The sequence below is a fragment of the Felis catus genome, chromosome C2 (assembly GCF_018350175.1).
Source record: "Felis catus isolate Fca126 chromosome C2, F.catus_Fca126_mat1.0, whole genome shotgun sequence".
In the NCBI taxonomy this organism is placed as follows: domain Eukaryota; kingdom Metazoa; phylum Chordata; class Mammalia; order Carnivora; family Felidae; genus Felis; species Felis catus.
Window position 1 is genome coordinate 24,604,714 of NC_058376.1, and position 20,418 is coordinate 24,625,131.

At 36.7% G+C, this 20,418-nt stretch overlaps 1 long non-coding RNA gene across 1 annotated transcript in view; it reads left to right on the top strand.

The window, feature by feature from the left end:
• LOC123379895 overlaps positions 1-20,418 on the top strand; it is an 82,376-nt gene that overhangs the window by 44,495 nt on the left and 17,463 nt on the right. Inside the window, exon 3 of the long non-coding RNA XR_006584913.1 lies at positions 15,808-15,956. This is a non-coding gene — a long non-coding RNA (uncharacterized LOC123379895). The remainder of the gene's footprint in view (positions 1-15,807; positions 15,957-20,418) is intronic.

Genomic DNA, 20,418 nt, shown 5'->3' on the forward strand with positions numbered 1-20,418 from the left:
TAAGTTTGTTAACATTGTTTATCTTTTCAAAGAACCAACTCTTAGACTGCTAATCTTTTCTATTGTTTTTCTTTTCTCTATTTCATTTATTTTTCTCTAATCTTTATTATTTTCTTTCTTCTGCTATCTTTGGACTCAGTTTGCTCTTCCTTTTCTAGTTCCTTAAGGTGTAGAGTTAGGTTGTTTATTTTGGATCTTTCTTCCTTCTTAATATCAGTATTTACATCTATTAACTTTCATTTAGGAATTGCTTTTGCCCATAAGTTCTGGTATGTTACATTCCCATTTTCATTTGTCTCAAGAATCTTTTTTTACTTCCTTTTTAATTTCTTCTTTGATCCATTAGTTTTGTAGGAGAATGTTGTCTCATTTTCATGTGTTTGTGAATTTTCCAGTTTCCCTTTTGTTGATTTCCAGTTTCATGCCGTTGTGATCAGCAAAGATACTTGGTATGGTTTTGGTCTTCTTGAATTTGCTACAACTACTTTTGTGGCCTAACACATGGTCTATCCTATAAAAATGTTCTATGTGCTCTTGTTGGATAGAATATTCTGTATATGTCACTTAGGTCCATTTGGTGTTTGATGTTCTTCAAATCTGCTGATTTCGTATTGATTCTTTGTCTAGTTGATCTATCCATTGTTGAGAATGGGGCATTAAAGTCTCACCAACTATTATTGTATTACTGTTTATTTTTCCTCAGCGCTGTTAATTTTTGTTTTATAGATTTAGGTACTCTGATGATAGGTTCATAAATATGTCTTCCTGATGTGTTGAACCCCTTTATAGTTATATAATTACATCTTTTGTCTCTTTTTATCATTTTTATTTTAAAGCCTGTTTTGTCTATTTATTATAAGCTATCCCTGCTTTTTTTGGTCACCAGTTGCTTTAAATGTCTTTTTTCCATCCCTTCAGGCTATGTGTGTCTTTAAGGCTAAAAGTCGGTCTGTTGTAGGCAGCATATTGTTGGAACCTGTTTTTTATCCTTTCAGTGATTCTTAGTCTTTTAATTGGAGAATTAAATTTGCTTATATTGACAAGTAAGATCTTTCTGTTTCCATATTGTTCATTGTTTTCTGTTTGTTTGTTTGTTTTTTGTAGATCCATTGTTCCTTGTTTCTCCTCCTGTTGCTTTTTTGTGTTTTGATATCTTTTGGTATCAGCATGCTGTGACTTCTTTATTGTGTTATTTTCCAGTGGTTACCATGAGGCTTACATAAAATATCTTAAACTTGTAACACACTATTTTAAATGGATAACAACTTCCATAGAACTCACAAACTTTACATTTTCATTTCTTCCTACCCCCTCACATTTTAGGTTATTATTGTTACAATTTAAATTTATACGTATGTTGTGAAACCAGTAATGGATTATTGTAGTTGTGTTTATCTTTGCTATGTTCTTTTAGCTCTTACTAAGTGAATGGTGCACCACTATTATCATAATGCATAATCTAACTATGACTATGTATTTACCATTACCAGTGAGATTTATACTACCTTTTATGTTTTTATGATGATAATTAGCATTCTTTTACTTCCGCTCAAAGAACTCTCTTTAAGAGCACCTGGGTGAGTTGTTGGTTGAGCATTCAACTCTTGATTTTGGCTCAGGTCATGATTGGGGATCAAGAAGTGACATTCCACCAAGAAGTCTGGAGGCAGAAAAAAAAGGTCTGCTGGTCCTGAAGCCTATAGCTCAGAAAAGATGAGCAGAGGCAGATTTTTTTTTTCCTACCAACAGGTGGAAATGGGTAGTCCATGTCGGGCCAGAGAAGATAGGGAAATTCCCCAAAACAAAAGGAGTATCAGCAGCTGCTCGGGAATATTCCTTAAGGCCCCCATCCTGAGGTAGACTAACCAGAGACAGTTGGTTCTAATTATCATCTGCATCTTGTGGGAGCCTGCCAAATGTCTTGTCTCCCATCTCCACCATGAGCATCAGGAGGAGGAGGGTGAGCCCAGAAGGCATTGAAGTAAGTTCTGTTCTCTGTTCTGCAAGAGATGTTTGAAAATAAAATGTCCAAAAAATGGGGACCTGAGAAGTGATGCCAGAGTGTCAGAAATGGAAGCAGGTAGAGGGCCGCCCTCCAGTGTAGTTGGGAAACCTATGAGGAGGACCCTTTGGTAGTCATCCAGATCTCTCCTAGGAGGATATCTGAGGTATCAGTACTGGGCTTTTCCACTCATTTCCCAAAGGGAGAGACTGGCCAAGACAAAAAGAGGAGAATTCCACCGGATACCCAAACTGGTGGTTAGGGATCAGGTTCTGCTGACAGCCTTCAAGCATCTACCAAAGAGTAGCCTTGGTCAGGACCCATCAATTGCTGTTTGGCCTCCCCTGAGTCCCGCGCATCCAGGGGTTTTTCTCGAAAGGAAACTGGGACTCCACCACACCAACATCCCTAACTACTTTTGGGGGATCAGCTGAAAAGACTAAGGGAGCCTGTCACCTGAGACTTGAGAATGGCAGCTGCGCTATTAACTCTTAACTGGCTGACCGGTGCCCATTGTTTCCTTTGAGAGTTTTATTTAGGATAGAAAGAAGAGAGAGGGTACCAACTACTCTTTACTTACGATTAGAAGATGATTATCCCAGAGGAGCTTCCAAAGAAATGTTGCAGGATATTTTACCACAATGCCCAGGATTCGTTGTCTCGCCACTTTGAAGAATTAAGAGGTGGACACGGAATAAGCAGGTAAAAGTTTATTAGAATATAAGATTAGAAAGGAAAATAGTAGGAAGGTTCTCTTTACAGAGAGGGGACATTTGAAAGTGAACGCCTGAGGACTATAGGCAAGGTCCTTGTTTTATAAGGTTCTGGTCATCCCTCCCCCTTCCCTTCCTCCTTGTTCCTTCTTAGGTTCTACCCTTATTGGCTTGATAGCTCTAGGTGCTGGGTTGCCCATTCCTGAATGGCTCATTTCCATCATATCAGGGATGGTCTATGGCCATATTTAGGTCTTTTGTTAAATTCCTGAGGGGAAACCTGAAGGGGATTAGGTCTGTTACATTCTTCAGAGGAACTTTATGCCTGAGGGGGTTTGCTGTGGTCGACACACCCAAGCATTGTTCCAAAACAGGTGTTTTTCCCAAACCAGGGACCTCAAGCCCTAATCTTTCTCTCTCTGCCTATTTAATCCTATCTTCTACTATCATAATATTAGAGTAGGAAGTCCCACAAAGTGACCCTAATGGTGGGATGCTGATTGTTCCCCCTTAGTTCCCTTTTGCTACTGAAGGATATAGAGGCTCAGGGGAGATCTCTTCATGTGGTGCTGTGCTGGCTTGGGGGAAGGGCAATGAAGTCCATGTGTAGGTGCTGGCCTCTCTTCCTCTCTACTACAGGCTGTTTGGGTCTTTAATATAGAGTGGGGCATGTCGGCCTCACTCCCAAGTTCTAAGATTCTCTCAGTAGTGTCTTCTTTGTGAATAGCTGCTAGTCTTCTTGTAAGGATCAGCAAAATCAGGAACAATCTATTTTACCCTGTTGATGCTGTCACTCCCACCACTTTTAACATTTGCATATGATTGTTCAGTGCTGATTTAGCTTCCTGGCTTTGGGCAAATCACTTATCTTTTCTGGAAACTTGGTTTTCTCTTTTCAAAAAATTACATAAAAGGATTAGACTATGCTTTCTCTAAAGTTTCTTCCAAACTTATACTATTTCTATGACAGGATAAAGAAATCTTTCAGAAAGATACTATAAGATAGACAAAAATAGACATACTTTACACATGTCAATATTTGTCAGGAATGTGTACTTATCTTAAGTGTTTACAAGCCAATTTGTATAAGTGATACTTTTGAGGATTACAAATAACAATCATGGAGAGGTTTATGCACAGCACAATGTGCTATGATAAAATATTTATTTTTATTATTGACAGGTATATTTTCACTAAAGTACAGTGAGAAAATTTGTTCTGTCTTTAAAAATTGCTGTTTCTTCAAAATTTCATTTTAATTGAAAAATAATTGACTTCAAAAAATTCTGTTATCTTATTGCTGCTAATTAAGTTTTAAGATTTGATTTATCTCTGATATTAAAGGGTAGAAAATTTAATAATCTACAGGAACTGTACTTTAATTTTTCATGTCTGTAATGCAATTAATAAAATTAAATGTTGCCATTCCATGATGATTCCTTTTAAAAAAAACACATTTTTGAGTTTATGTATTTGTGTTTTTCAAATACTTTATACATTTATTCAAAACTGATCAAATATATAAACTATCTTCTTAAATTAACAATATCACAATTATTTTAATAATGGTTGACCCTAATAAAATCATACATTCTAAATTTTTAAGATAAACATTGATAAAACATTTTTAATCAGTGAATGCTCACTTATCTATATGACCTCTTACTAAGAAAAAAAAATACTTTCTTACTTAACAAAGTATTCAAAAGTAATATACAATGATTTTATTTTCAGATTTGGATGATAAAATTCTAGTCAAATTTTTATTTAAATATAACATTTATTAATTTATGAATTTATCTTTTTTAAAATGTGAGTATAGTTGACACACAATGTTATGTTAGTTTCACATGTACAACATATTGATTCAACAGGTTTATACAGGTATATTTACCACAGGTATAGCTACCATTTGTTGAATTTGTGTATCTTTATTCATGATTTACATACCTACCCTTAATAGATTCCTGTTTTTCTTTATTTGTTTTAAATATGCATGTCATATCAAACTGAGAAGCTGAGTAAATCCCATCATATCCTTTCTGTTATCATGGACTGTCAACATCAGATAAACAATGCTAATCACTTTTGATGTAAGTTCATGGAAACTTTCAGCCCTCATTGTTAGAGATCATTTAAATCAACTGTTGTTAATACATTAATACACATTCACACCAATTTTTCTAAGTATTTTCTAATCTCGAACATTTTATCCCATCCAGTTTGCTAATTTATATCAATCACTGTATGTAGTACTTGACTGATGTCAAAATCTTCTGATATAATTTCTTTTTTTTAAGTTAATTAATTACTTAATTTTTTTTAACTTTTTAAAAGTCTATTTATTTATTTTGAGAGAGAGAGAGACAGAGACAGAGGGTCAGCAGAGGAGGGGCAGAGAGAGAAGGAGAGAGAGAATCCCAAACAGGCTCTATGCCATCAGTGAAGAGACCTACATGGGGCTCAAACTCATGAACCGTGAGATCATGACCTGAGCCAAAGTCAAAAGTCTGACACTTAACCAACTGAGCCACCCAGCTGCCCCCTGATACAATTTCTTAATGTGATTCCAAGAAATCAACCTAATTATTCCAATAGATTTGAAAGATAGATCTTTACCTGGAGAATATTTGAAAACTTCATGACCTTTAGATTTTCATAGCACAGCCTTATCCTTATTCTTTCCGCAGTCTTCTATTATTCCATATTTCCTAAAATGTCGTCCCACTTAAGAAGGATCTGTATTCTTTTGCTAGACACAGTCTTCCATTTATGTTTATTAAGTCAAGTTGGTTGATAGTATTGTTTAAATACTTCATACCTTTATTTATTTTGTATTTACTTTATGAATTCATTGCAGAGAGAATTAAAATCTATCAATTTTGTTTTATATACTCAAAAGCTTTGTTATTGGGTGTATACACATATAGTATTTTGTATTTTTTCGATCAGTTTATCTTTTACATCATGTTTTTTTTCTTTTTAATTCCCAGTAATTTATTTTGTCTTGAGATCTATTTTCTCTAATATCAGCATGGCAATGCCAGTATTTGTCCTGATAATTTTTATATGTAAATCTTTTTCTGTTTTTAATCTTAACCTGTTGTGGTGGTTAGGAGTCAATTGTGGTTTTTTTTGTTTTGTTTTGTTTTTTTTCTTTCTTTTTTTCCTTTCTCTCTCTCTCTCTTTTGTAAATAATACTTAACAGACTAAAATCTGCCCTTGGGGTTTTTTTTGTTTGTTTGTTTACTTACACTCAATGTAGTCATTGATATGTTTTGATTTAAGTCCACTTGTTATTTGATTCCTTTTTTTTAATGTTTATTTATTTCATTTATTTTTTTTTAATTTTTATTTATTTTGAGACAGAGAGAGAGAGAGAGAGAAAGAGAGAGAGCATGAGTCAGGGTAGGGGCAGAGAGAGAGAGAGAGAGAGAGAGAGAATCCCAAGCAGTTTCCAGGCTGTCAGTGTAGAGCCCGATGCAGGGCTGAATCCCACAAGAAGATCCAGAGATCATGAGATCATGACCTGAGCAGAAATCAAGACGCTTAACCAACTGAGTCACCCAGGTGCCCCGTTGTTATTTGATTTCTATGTTTCCCATTTGCTCTTAGTTTCTTCGTTACTTCTTTCCTGTTTTTTTTTTTTAAGTTGAATCAAATATTGTTTATTTTTATATCTTTTCTAATGACTATCTTTTCTAAGGACTATCTTTTCTAAGGACTATCTTTTCTAATGACTTAAAAAAAAAAGTTTACTTGTTTATTTTGAGAGAGGGAGAGGAGCAGAAAGAGAGGGAGGGGGATAATCCTAAGCAGGCTCCATGCTGTCAGGGCAGCGCCTGAATGTGGGGCTGGATCTCAGGAACCATGAGATCATCGTCCAAGCCGAAATCGAGTTGGACACTCAACTGACTGAGCCACCCAGATGCCCCTCAAATGCCTTTTCAATTTAAGCCTCTTTGTATTATTTTTATGATAGTTCCTTTAGGGATTTCAACATATTCTATAATTATTAGATCTATGTTCAAAAGAATTCTATTGCTTCATGGTTGTTTTAAGAATTTTACGATGACAATCTATCACTGACTACTGCCTTTCGACACTTTATATTCTTATTTTTGTATTTTTTAGTTCTACAAATGCTATAAAATGCACATTTAGTTGCTTTCAACAACTAATAGTATTTAAGGAGTTTTAATTATATATAGAGAGATCAGGGTTTCTGAACTCCAGCACCATTGACACTATGGCCTGGAAGACTTTTGGTTGAGGAAAGGGCTATCCTGTAAATTGTAGTATGGTTAACATCATCCCTGTTCTCTACTTGCAATATGCCAGCAGCACCTGCCTACCCTGACTCAGCTATGAAAATTAAAAAAATAAATAAATGTTTCTAGACATCCAAAAGTTCTCTAGGGGCAGGGAGACAAAATTATACTCATCCTTGGTTGACAACTACTAATAACACAAATTACTGAAATTTATTAACTTATTTACTTTTTCTGGGGTTTATTCCTTGCTTTCTGTTTGATTTGTTTCTAACGTTTGTAGAACTTTGTGAAAGCAGTTCTTATGCCAGTGTGCTAGAGATGTTTTCTTTCAGTTTTGTCTCTCTGAAAATGTCTTTACTAATAGGTTGTATATTGTAGGTTGACAGTTCTTTTTTGCCACTAACAAAAAAAGAAAATGGGCATAAAATGTCACATAGGGGGATATCACATTCCTATAACCAATGGAGCAGTGGTTTGTTAAAAATTGCAATATGTGAAGGGCACCTGGGTGGCTCAGTTGGTTAAGCGTGCAACTTTGGCTCAGGTCAGGATCCCAAAGTTCGTGAATTCGATCCCCACCCTGAAACCTGCATCACATTGGGCTGTCAATTCAGAGCCTGCTTTGCATCCTCTACCCCCTTCTCTCTCTGCCTTACCTCACTCGTAGTCTCTCTCTCAAAACTGAATAAACATTAAAAAAATTAAAAAAAATTGCAATATGCAAATAAAACAGCTGTTACTTAAACCAGAAAAGGAAAGGGATGTAAAAGGATGCCTGAAAGAATCAGTAGGTCTCAGGTTGCATATGAGGGTTACTCTAGGAGAGACTTGACTGGAGCTGTTACTAGAGTTGGAAGGAATGATGAGGTGGGAGCTAATAAAACACATATCTATTTCTTTCTTACCTCACAGGTGGATTTTTTTTTCCTTTCATTGTTGTCTATCTGGTTGTTATAAGGCAAGAACTTTACTTTCTTGTGCTAGTAGTGGAGACATCATTTTATAAGGCATGGTAAATACACCACTACATTTGACTGCATGTATTACAAATAAAATCTTAGGGTGGATCTAACTTTACCCTATATTGCTAAACTAAGGCTGATTGTGAAGTGGCCCCATTGGCAAGTGGCAGGAGCATTCTTCTAATTTTTTTTCCTCAAAGGAAACAGTCTTGGTGTGAGCAATGCAACTAACTGCCTGCTGAATGTGTCTGCACCAGGTACCCCACTGGGGGAAGAAAGATATAGATTAAAATAATTAGAACGAGAATATACAAGGAATATGATGGAAAATGGATTATGATGCCAGGGAAAGTAGTAGTCACTCTACCCACAAGAGTATCTAGAAACAAACAAACAAACAAACAAACAAACAAAACTCAGTATTTGTCTCAGATGTATTACCCCAAAAAAATGTTTGATGCTGGAGAGGTCACTTAATTTATTTTGTCTGGAGAAGGGAAATTAGATACTTGATTTTAGGCTCTGCCTAAAGATTACATCTAGATAATCTGGAGAATAGCTGTGAAACACTACTCCTTTGTGATTTAACTAGTAGCAAGTTAAAGTTATCATTTTGTTCATGATTAATAATCTATGTTTAATGCATTTGAATATCACCATGTGGATGTTGATGAACATATGGGGGTGTAGCTGTGAATAAGGTGTTCCATGCTAATACCTGGGTATGACAGGAAGCAGATTGGTCTTGCCTACTCAGTAACTTAGAGATTGCTTTGCTCTTTTAACTATGACAGATGGGGTGTGGATATACTACCTCTAAGTGTCAGGGAACTTAAGTAGGTTCAAGGGGTTTGGTCAGGGTAGTGCTGAGGGGTCACATATTCTTTGAGGTTTGGAAGGTGCTACTTTTTTGAGGCTTTTTAGCACTCTAAGACTGAGCTGTATTTAGGGGTAGAATATTGACAATTTCATTGGACAACCAATATTTTGAGTAACAATGTACCCAAATTGTACCCAAGTTATGAACGTAAGTGGTATCCTACCCTGTCGTCAATGTATGTGTTGGCTTAATCAGCAGTAACTCCACTAGGTTATACATAACTTGGGTAGCTTGGTGAATTTATCAAATTAAACTCTTTATAATAAATCTCATTATCCAGGCCAGTTTGGATTTTCCTAATTATGCAAATGGAAGCATTAATAGATGAGTTTTTTGATGGATTTGATCTCCCTCTCCAAGAGGACAGTTTTGGCACTTTTTCCCACTGGTTTCAATACAGATAGGACGTGTTAATATTATTGTCTTATTTTTGAAAGACAGTTTTTTCTAAAGCAATTTTCATAGTTGAAACCAACAAGCCACAATAAAGAGAAATTAAGTCATGTTTAAAACACATTTAAAACACTCAACTTACAGGAAAGTAGCCATAAGAAACAATCTACATTCTTTTTTTTTTTTTTTTTTTTTTTTTTTTGTCTTTAAGTACTAGATTAGAATGAAAAGGAATGGTAGTTAGGTCATGGAGTTCATCGTTAAATAAAAAAAATAAAAAAAATTACTAGAAAGAGCAAACGATGGCTTTTATGAACTGTCAGCTTTATTCTACTGGTGGAATGGGAACGGTGACTTGGTGCTTTCAGAATACTGAAGTTAAGTCACTAGGTATTCATAGGCACTGAATGGAGGAAACTGCCCTGGGCTAATTGCCATGTGCTGTGTTAAAACTAATAGAGTTTTATACTAAGTGCCTGATGAAGCTTGTTTAAGTAATGGATATTCCTTTAGGCCAGGAGAAATCCTGAGATAGTTTTACCTTAGTAGGAGAAAGGGTGATGAAGGAATAGGGAAAGAGAGAGAATAGGATTGTAAAATTTATGAGTAAGAAAAGAAGTAAAAGCTTGAATAAATGGAGATTTAAATGTTCCGTGGTTTCTCCTATCAATAACCTAGAATGGCTTTATCTATGTTATCAAAGGCTAATTGCATGTCATTTTTTCATTTTAATACCGCATGACACTATTTATTTTATAATTATGCTCCAGGGTTGCCTGGGTGGCTCAGTCAGTTAAGTGTCTGACTTCGGCTCAGGTTATGATCCGGAGGTTTGTGCCTTTGAGCCCCGCATCAGGCTCTGAGCTAACAGCTCATATTCTGAGCCTGCCTCAGATTCTGTGTCTCCCTCTCTCTCGGCCCCTCCCCATTCACACTCTGTCTTTGTTTCTCTCAAAAATGAATAAACATTTAAAAAAATTATCATTATGCTCCACTCAAAACCGTATTTTTTTATTTTATGAAGTTACCTAATAATTTTCATTGAGAATGTAGAACTTTTTTTCTAAATGATTTAACTACTTTCACTCTGCATTTTAAAGCAATCATTTAACCATAATATTAGGCACATTTAAAAATATTCTAAATGATTGTTTATAAAATATACTATAATTAGACAGCTGTATTAATTTCTTGTACATATAAATTTAAATGTGCCTATCTAGATTAACAAATATTTTCTTTAAGATATCTAATTAGGGCATAATTCCTAGTAATTATGGTCTAAGTGATCTCATGTTTCATTTAGAGCTTCTTGTTACATAAATAAAAAAAGTCATGCATGTTTATTAAGAAGACAAAGAGGCGACCCAGAATGGTACATGATTTGTGTAATATATATATTCAACAAATGACTCATATCTCAAATATATATAAAAACTACCACTCTGTAAAAAAATCAAGATACCTCACCCCCCAAAAGGTACTTTAGAAAATAGGATATCAGAATGGTCAATGAAATATGAAAACAAATACAATGTAATCATTATGAAAATAGAAATTAAAGCTACAAGGATATATTACCATTACATATCTACAACAATGACTGACAGTAAGAAGACATAATGGCAAGGATATGGAGCAATTGAAACCCTGATTTGAATTTGGCACTGTTTTTGGAAATTATTTGGCAGTATCTACTAAATGTATGTACATGCATATCATATGATCCTGCATTTCCTCTCCCAGGTATTAACTTGACAGAAATGCATGTACATGCTCGCTAAAAAAAAAAAAAAAAAAAAAAGTTAATAGAGTCCTTATTCAAAATAGACCCAAACTGAGGCTTACCCAAATGCCCACCAACAGTGGAAAGAACAAATCATCTGTGAGGTAGTCCTACAAAGCAATTCTCTACAATAATGAGAAAGAACTCTCAGCAACTAAAGGCAATAATATATATGAATGTAACAAACGTGCAATGAGAAAAAACAGAACAAAACAAAAAAACACTACACTAAATGCAAAAGTTTATACAGCATGATTCCATTTATATAAAATCCAGAATAGGCCATATTAATTTATGGAATTTGAAGTTAGGACAGTGATTACCTTTGGCTGGAGTAGAGAATAAAAGGGTGCCCAAGGAATGCTTTGAGGAAAATGGTTCTGGTGGTTTTGTAAAATGTCAGTTGAGCTAAGCTGAACTACATTTCCCAGAATTCCCTTCTCTGTGTTTCTGGTTATGGTGGACCACAAGAGAGATTTTGAGTCAGAAGCGAAGCAGTCGTCCTTTAGTTTTTTACTCTCAGAAATTCAGGCAGGCACTTTTGCATCTCACAAATATTATTGCTTATGGCTCACCTGATTGCTGTGGGGCAGCAGCTGGGCCTGCATGTACTCTGCCCTCCCCTGTATTCATCGTTAGCTTCCCCATCTCCTGTACTAGCTTCTGGGGGTGGGGGGAAAGTATCAACTTCCCCTGCAAGACATCCACAACATGAAAAATGGAGAAGCAGAATTGATGCAGGTCCTCGAGCACCTACATGGGTTCCAATCTGCCATAGCTCTCTCACCTACTCTATAATCTTCCCTTCCTGAATACCTGCACTGTGGACCTGAAGCCCCAGCATCAGACAGGAAGAGGAGAGCTTACAGACACTGTTTAACCAGCCCCCACGATCAGGAAAGGCCAGTTCCCTATACTGATTCACAAACATCTGATCGATCACTATCAAATGCACTGGTCACATTTGTTTCTTGATCAGTGTGTTTGTTATGCAGATGTGTTCAGTTTTTAAAAATACACTTAGTTGAACATTTATGATTTGTATACTTTTTTCTATGTATATTATAATTTAATAAGTTATTTGAAAATTCTGAACACTTAGGATCAAGTGCCATTCTGCATAATTATTATTCACTTATGTGAGACTAAGAAAAGTGGAAAAGTGTACCTGAAAAATTGCCATCATCAAATCAAACATGCTTTAATGAGTCATGAACATTAAGGATCTTTCTAGGAAAAATATTATATTTTTAAATATTATTATTATGTTATTTATTATTAATATTTTTAAATATGTATATCATTGGGTTAAATTACTGAAATTATGGTAAATTGCCTATATCTGTTTTAACGTAATATTTATCTTCAGAATTAACATTTACAATATATCAAATGGAGTTGGCTTGCAAAGTTTAAATACACAACTAAAAAACTTCTTAGATAAACAAGCTCTCAAGATGACCTTCAGATTAGCAGTAGAGAATGTAAATACCCTGAGGTCATTATTATTATTTCAGCAGGCTGGTCCTAGAGGCTACATCAACAAGAATAAAGAGAGAAAAGAAGCTGGGGAAAAGGAGGGATCCAGCTAGGAGAGGAAACTGACCAAGTGGGTAGAGCTTGTCTATAAGGTGAGCTGTAAATTTCTAAAATGTTCTGACACATTGAGAGGATTCCTTCAGGAAATCATAATCTTGAAGATCCAATCTTTGTGTTTATGTTTGTAGAAGGTTCCAGGGGTTAGTGAAGACTTGGAATCATATAAATAAGTTGGAAGGGGAGTGAAATGGAAAATAAGGAGGAGAGAGGAAGAGCTCCTAAGAACATCAGAGAGCATTTCATTACTTCAGAGAATGATCAGGCAGGGGATAGGAACATGAGGCTTGGAAGATGACCTAACCTACTGAAGAAAAACTCCAGCAGGAAACTAATATTTTATGGAGTCCCTACTATGTGCCAGGTAGTTTTTATAGGTTAACTCTTTAATGCTTCCAATTTTCTCGTAAATAATGTTCTTCCTACCCCCACCCACAATACATATGCGCTTTATAGCTACGGAAACATAGGCTCAGATATATTGAAAAAAATAATAATAACAGTCCCAATGCCTCTGGGTCAAGAAATGGAACAAGTCTTTAAATGTACTCTAAGTAAACTTCAACGGTCATATTCTTTCCACTATAGCTCACAGCTTTTGTGACTCCAGATAAGTTTCAAAGCTAATACCCACAGGGAATATTGAAAAGAAAATCCTGGCCAAATCTGCTCAGATGCTCTGGATCAACTGCTTCATTGTTAGAAAAAAATTTTGCCATGTTCTGGTTCATAAGCAGAGAATCTCAACACCTAAGGCTTCTACTGTACTTTTTGATCTGGTTATGATATTGCTGCAAAGGACGTCCCATATTGCACTGGAGCAGGGGAGAACCTTAGAGATTGATAGCCAGTGGTAGTGATTATTTCTGTTATTTTAAAAGCTCTACATGTGTAACCATAGTATGTGACAGAAAGTATATGTATTTTGTCTGTAATAAAAAGGTATCATTTGCATTAAAACATGCTTCATATTTTATTGTGTTTTTTAATTTCTTTTTTTTTATTAATGTTTATTTTTGAGAGAGAGAGCACGAGCAGGAGAGGGGCAGAGAGAGAGGGAGACAGAGATTCTGAAGCAGGCTCCAGGCTCCAGGCTCCCAGCTGTCAGCACAGAACCCAAAGCAGGGCTTGAACCCACTAACCACAAGATCCTGACCTGAGCCGAAGTTGGATGCTTAACTGACTGAGCCACCCAGGTGCCCCGAAACATGCTTCGTATTTTAAAAACTGATTTTAGGGGTGCCTGGGTGGCTCAGTCAGTTGAGTCGGAGTCCGGTTTCGGCTCAGGTCATGATCTCACAGTTTGTGGGTTTGAGACCTGCATCGCGTTCTATGCTGACAGCTTAGAGCCTGGAGCCTGCTTCGAATTCTGTGTCTCCTTCTCTCTCTGCTCCTTCCCCGCTCATGCTCTGTTTCTCTCTCTCCTTCAAAAATGAATTAAAAACATTAAAAAAAACCTGATTTTACATCCAGGTTGGGGCAAAGAAAGTTATTTAATTTCTAGTGCTTCAAACAATTCCCTTAAGTACATTATTGTATCTTTACACATTTCTTCAGAACTAAATTTTCAGTGCAAAGTTTTTTCTTTTTTCTTTCTTTTTTTTTTTTTAAGATTAACAGATTTGGGGGCACTGGGGTGACTCGGTTGAGTATTTAGCTCTTGATTTTGGTTCAAGTCATGATGCCAGGGTCGTGGGACTGAGCGCTGTGTCAGGCTCCACATTCAGTGTGGAGCTTGGATAAGATTCTGTCTTTCCTTTGCCCCTCCCCCCATCTCTGGCACTCTCTCTTTCTCTCAAAAAAAAAAAAGAAAAAGATTAAGAGTTTTTGTTTGTTTGCTTGTTTTTGTAGACTATCATTGAGATAATGTACTTCATTGTGTAACCATTTTCTTCTACTATTTTAGAAGTGTTTGATTTAAAAGTTTTGTGGGTTTTTTTTAATGATTATTATTTTGAGAGAGAGAGACATAGAGAGTGAGCAGGGAAGGAGCAGAGAGAGACACACACACAGAATCCCAAGGAGGATCCAGGCTCTGAGCTGTCAGCACAGAGCCAGACTCGGGGCTTGAACTCCCCAACTGCAAGATCATGACCTGAGCGGAAGTCAGAGGCTTAACCAAATGAGCCACCGAGGTACCCCCAGAAGTGTCTGATTTAAAACTCTTGAAAAATAATGAATAAAGTCCTAATTAAGTACTTGAGATCAGAATTCAGAATGAATTGAAATCGTAGCTTTACTAATCACTAACTGTGGGACTTTGAATATAACTCATGAGTGTAGAAATAAAAATGAGGTTTTTATCACTGTGTTTTATGGGAATTAAGTGAGGAAACACATATGATTCGTGTTTGATACATTTCAAGTATTAACAATTATTTTAGTTTGGTTGCTTACTCTGTTTTGTTGTTGTTGTTGTTATTTGCTTTATGATGCTTTAAGATTTTAGGAGCCCACCTGGCCTGGGAGAGACTGCTACTCCCAGGGGAAGCTAATTCTTAAGATAATGAACAACTTCCTGGGAACATGTCTTTCATATGCAAACCAACTAACCCCTTGTCCTTGTTAACAAACACATCCTTTATCTAACTCTCAGATACCAAGCCAGTATTTCCCTACCCTAAATCAACTCAGGCCAAGTAAGAGACAACTAAGAAACCACAGAATAGCTGAAAGCCAGCCGGCAGCATTCAAATGAGCAATCCTACACCATTTCCCCACCCTGCTGTGTCTGTCCCATGAAATACACAATAAAGGTTCTGAGCCATGTTTCCCAGCTCTTGATCCAAACTGGGACTTGCCACATGGCCTTGCATGGTGTGACATGCCCCTTTCACAATGGCAGTGACAGCTCTGTGTTGTCACTCAAGCATCTCTATAAATTAAAATGCTGCAGATACAAGAGACACTCACCCATAACTACCTCCTTTTCCTTTCTTTCAGAGCTCAGCTTTATTCATCAGTAATGTGGATGGCCCTAGGGTATGAATTATGATTGGTTTAAGCTCCTTATGAGAAACTGATTCTCTTTAATTAGTTTAAAGGTTGATATGTGATCTAGTACTGGCAAGGGAATGTAAGAGAAAGGGCAGTGGGAGGAATTATGGGGAAACGATATTTTCCCTGGTATAGGAGAGACTTAAAGGGAGAGTAAGGCCATTTCATTCCCTTCACTTTCTTTCTTGTTTGGCTACTGTTCAGTGTGGACCCAATAATCATGAGCATCAAGTCTAAGGATGGCAGAGAAGTAGGATGAAAGACCTGAGTCCTTGAGGGCCACTAGAACAACACCAGGAGAGCTGATCCCTGGACATCTTGTTAGAGGAATTACACATGTCCTATGGTTTAAGGTAAACATTTTCATTTTCATTATTTGTTGAACGTTTGTATTATTTGCACAAAGTGCAGCCTAATGGATACAACTTTCACATTTCTATTTATAAATATACTTTAAAAGCCTAGAATGTTTTTTAAAAATCTATGTATTTCCTCAGTTAGCGGACTACAAACATGAGGAAATAACAACAGCAAAATCAGTGAGATCAAGTAATGTGTCCATAGCTCCAAAAAGATTCTATAATGTCATAATAGGGAGTGTATTCTTTAATCTGATGGGTCTTCAACATCAAAACCACTCATTTCTTATGACAAAGAGTGAGTTCACTGACCTATTTATTATATGTTGTATAAGTTATTTTAAAACAAAATTGTTCCTACTTTGGCTTGGCATATCAATACCATTTAAAAATATATTAATTATTTTGGATATAGTGTGTCATTTGAATCACAGAACACTAGGAAGTATATACTTTTGCTATTTCCATTTTTATAGATGAGGAAACTGAAGTTTAAAGACATAGGAAACTTATCCAAGTTCACCACACCACTCAGCAGTAAATTAGGAAACACAATTTTCTGAACTGACCACAAAGTGTGTCCTCCCAATCAACATAGTTTGCTGTGATATTGGTAGGCCAATTCAATTTCCTCTTTTATGCCATGAAGTACATTTAAAAATCAGAAAGTAAAAGGGCTGAACTAGGATAAAAACACAAAAACAAACAAAAAAGCCTCACAGTGAATGAGCAGGCATTCAAAAAGAAGAAATGCAAATAACCAGTTTGTGTGTTGAGATGTTCACTGTCGCTGGTAATCGAAAAAAGGAATTAATTGCAATTAATAACAATACCATATCTTATTTTCCATACCACACATTTCAGCAATAATTCTAGTGAACAGTTGCAATAAAACAAGAACTCTAACACATCGCTAGAATGATTCTAAATTGGCATGAATTTTCTGGAGGAGAATTTTATAGTACCCCAAGAGTCTTTAAAAATTTTACAAGTAAAGTTCTTCTAGAAATGCTTCCTCAGAGAGTAATAAGAGATTTGCTCAGAGTTTATAGAACAAGATGCCCATTAACAGAAGTACAAATAAGTACAACATGAAACATCTATAGTATATCTTAATACAGTACTTGTATGTACTTTTTATATCATTAATAATCTTGGTAAATGTTTACTGAATAAAGTCTTAAAAATGACATGTCTGTTTATATTTTGCGATGTGTTGTTTATTCTCGTGTATTCTAACTTTGTATATGCTTACAGAGTGTGGAGAGACAATGAGAAAATGACTTTTGCAAAGTCAGCTGGGCAAAACTGTAATTTAACTTTTCTTCAATTCAGCTTCATTTCTATCTCTAAATTCTGTGTTCTACAGGAAGACCTTAATGTTGACCTCATTCCCCCTATGGATCCACTTAGTGTTATGCTACACATATTTGGCAAGTTAAGCAGTCCATAGGCAGAGTATGGATGGAGGGCATGAGGTAGAGTTGATGTGTGGTTGGGGGAGGACCTACTGTGATAAGGTTCTAAATGTCCTACTTACATTGGTATGGACTCTGACTCGAGTCTCTAATTTAAGAGACGAGCCCACAACTCCATCTCTATAACTTTCTCCAACTTTAGAGGTTGGAAGGGATCAAGAGGCTAGATTGTCCTTTATCAGGTTACATTAAAATTTTTTTTTAATGTTTATTTATTTTTGAGAGAGACAGAGAGAGATGGAGTACAAGCATGGGAGAGGCAGAGAGAGAGAGAGAGAGGGAGACGCTGAATATCAACTAGTCTCCAGTTTCTGAGCTGTCAACACAGAGTCTGACCTGGGGTGGGATGGGAGGTGGGGTGGGGGCCTCAAACTCACAAACTGTGAGATCATGACCTGAGCTGAAGTCGGATGGTTAACTAATTGAGCCACCCAGGCAGAACCTCAGGTTATGTTTTTTTTAAATGTAGGAAGAGACTTGTGTGGTGTGTAAATGGGTGTCTCTTGATTGGATGATTGCCCCAAATATGGGGTGATGATCAGGTAGAAGCCAGTAGCCTGAGAGGTAAAAAAAAAAAAAAAAAAAAAAAAAAAAAAAAAAAAAAAATTACCAGAGGCAGAACAAAGGAGACAGAAGCTTATTGAGCACACTGCAAAGGACCCAAGGGCAGGACAGCAGAGGAGAGGTTATCTGCAACAAGGCTGTGGGAGGGGGCTACTTTTAAGGAGGGAAGGTGAGGAGGTGTGGCAACATGCGGAATTTTCCCTTTTTTGGTAACTGTGCCTGGTTGTAAGTAGTGGGTTGCCTGATGGGCCTGTGTATTCAGCCAGGTGGTCAGTGTGGTCCCCTTTCTACATTCCATTGCTCAAGCCTGTTTGCCTAAAAGTGGCCTCCACAACTTTTCTTTTTTTTTAATTTTTTTTTTTTTTATGTTTATTTTTGAGAGAGAGGGAGAGACAGAGCATGAGCAGGTGAAGGGCACAGAGAGAGAGACAAAGAATCCGAAGCAGGATCCAGGCACTGAGCTGTCAGCACAGAGCCTGACCGGGGCTTGAACTCATGAACCGTGAGATCATGACCTGAGCCGAAGTCAGACACTCAGCCGACTGAGCCACCCAGGCGCCCCAACACAGCTTGTTTACTTTGTGATTTTTTTTTTTTTTTTTTTTTTTTTAGAAATTTAGAATTTAAAATGGAGTCCTTAGAGATAATTGCACATATACTTTTTTTTCTAGGGATTCTGGGAAGTTGGGAAAATAAATTTCATTAAAAAGAAATTCCTCCCCAAACAAAAACTTCACTGACCTTTTCTTTATTGCCTTTGTCATACCCCTGGGTTGATGTTTCATTTGGTTTTAACAGTGTTCTGTAGTACTTTGACTTTCTGCCTCACCAATGTCTTCTGATGTTGTTGAGCAGTGATTCCCGATAGTTCGTTTCATGTCTCCATATCAATTATGCAACAAAATTATGAGCACCATAAATATGTATGGGCATGAACTGTCACCTGTATCATCAGTACTTGATGTGGGTTTGTTTTGTGCAATCCCAGATACGACCCTTGTTTATAGCAAGTAGGAAATTAAAACAGGGAAGTAAAAGTAGTAACTAATTTCTCACTCAAAGACTTCTATTACCAGACTAGCAAAAACTTCAGGTCTTCTTGGATTCCCACCAAATTATGCCATAGTTCTGGGGTTAGATCATTTACTTTGTTTCCTTTCTGGAGCCATTCTGTTGGTCTGTTCTACTCACAGGCTGAAAGCTCAGCCTGCCTCCACCACTATCCAAGAATGCCCCCACCCCACCTTGAACTCACTGGTAAAGACAGACCAACAAGCAGGGCCTGAGATGGCTCTACTTGTACCCAATGGCTGCTCAAAAATGCTGGAAAACACAGCCTGGAGCTGTGTGATTGTGGGGCCAACAGGGTTACACCCCATAAATACGATGACCTAAAAGACAGAAGAGACATGGCAGATTAATTGCTCAATCATCCTTCACTTTCTTTCGCCAGCAATGGACTCTTCTAAAATCTCGTAGTTCCCAAGCAGCCTCCTGGGAGATGTCCTCAAATGTTACAGCAATGGGTTGTATTTTGATGCTAAACTGGCACCAGCTTGGTGATGCATTGCTTTGTATGTGCTCTCTCTCCCCTATCCCATTCCCTTTACCCCTCATTTTTATTTCCCTGGCAGTACACTCTGCTAAATAACTGTGAGCAAATAGGTTCTCTGCCTCAGGCTCTGTTTTTGTGAAAGCCACATAGTGTTGTTTACTCTTCATGAATTTGGCTGCCGGCTCCATATAGATGCCTACAAGTAAGGTGTGGATGTCTCTGCTGTTACAATGCATAAATCTTCCTCTCTTCGCCCTTTTCCCCAGACATTTCTTCTGTATCTCTGTTCTCACTCCTTCCTCTGGGGTCTGGGCCTTTTGTTCAAAAGACATAATTTGTTTGTCAATTGGTTCAATGAACAACCTGCTGTAATAAAGAAAAGGGAAAGGACAGGAAAAGAAGAAGAATTTATAATATATTTTTTCTGCTACAAATATATGCAAACAAAAACATGGGGAATATGAAATAGGATTAAGAGACAAAGAAAACATAGTAGTTTGAAAGTAGTTTTCTTTAGCTAGTTAGATAGAAGTTACATTTTTCCTTTCTTCTCCCCCCTTTTTACAATTAGCACTTGTATTATTTGAGTAATAGTAATAAAATATCTATCATAATTAGTTATATTATTTTGCTGTGATATGAGAGAGAAGCTGGTGGGGAAAGAAAATAAATCAAAGAATCTTAAGGATGAGGAAAATTACAAAGAGATGGGAGAGGCACACAGACTTAATACACAAAAGAACAAAAGTGAATAAAGAGGATTGAGGAGAAAAAAGGAAAGTGCTGGAGTGTGCAGTGTTGACTTTTAAATGTATGCTCACTCCCAATAGTTCACAGTAAGCCAGTTACCTCTTTGTAA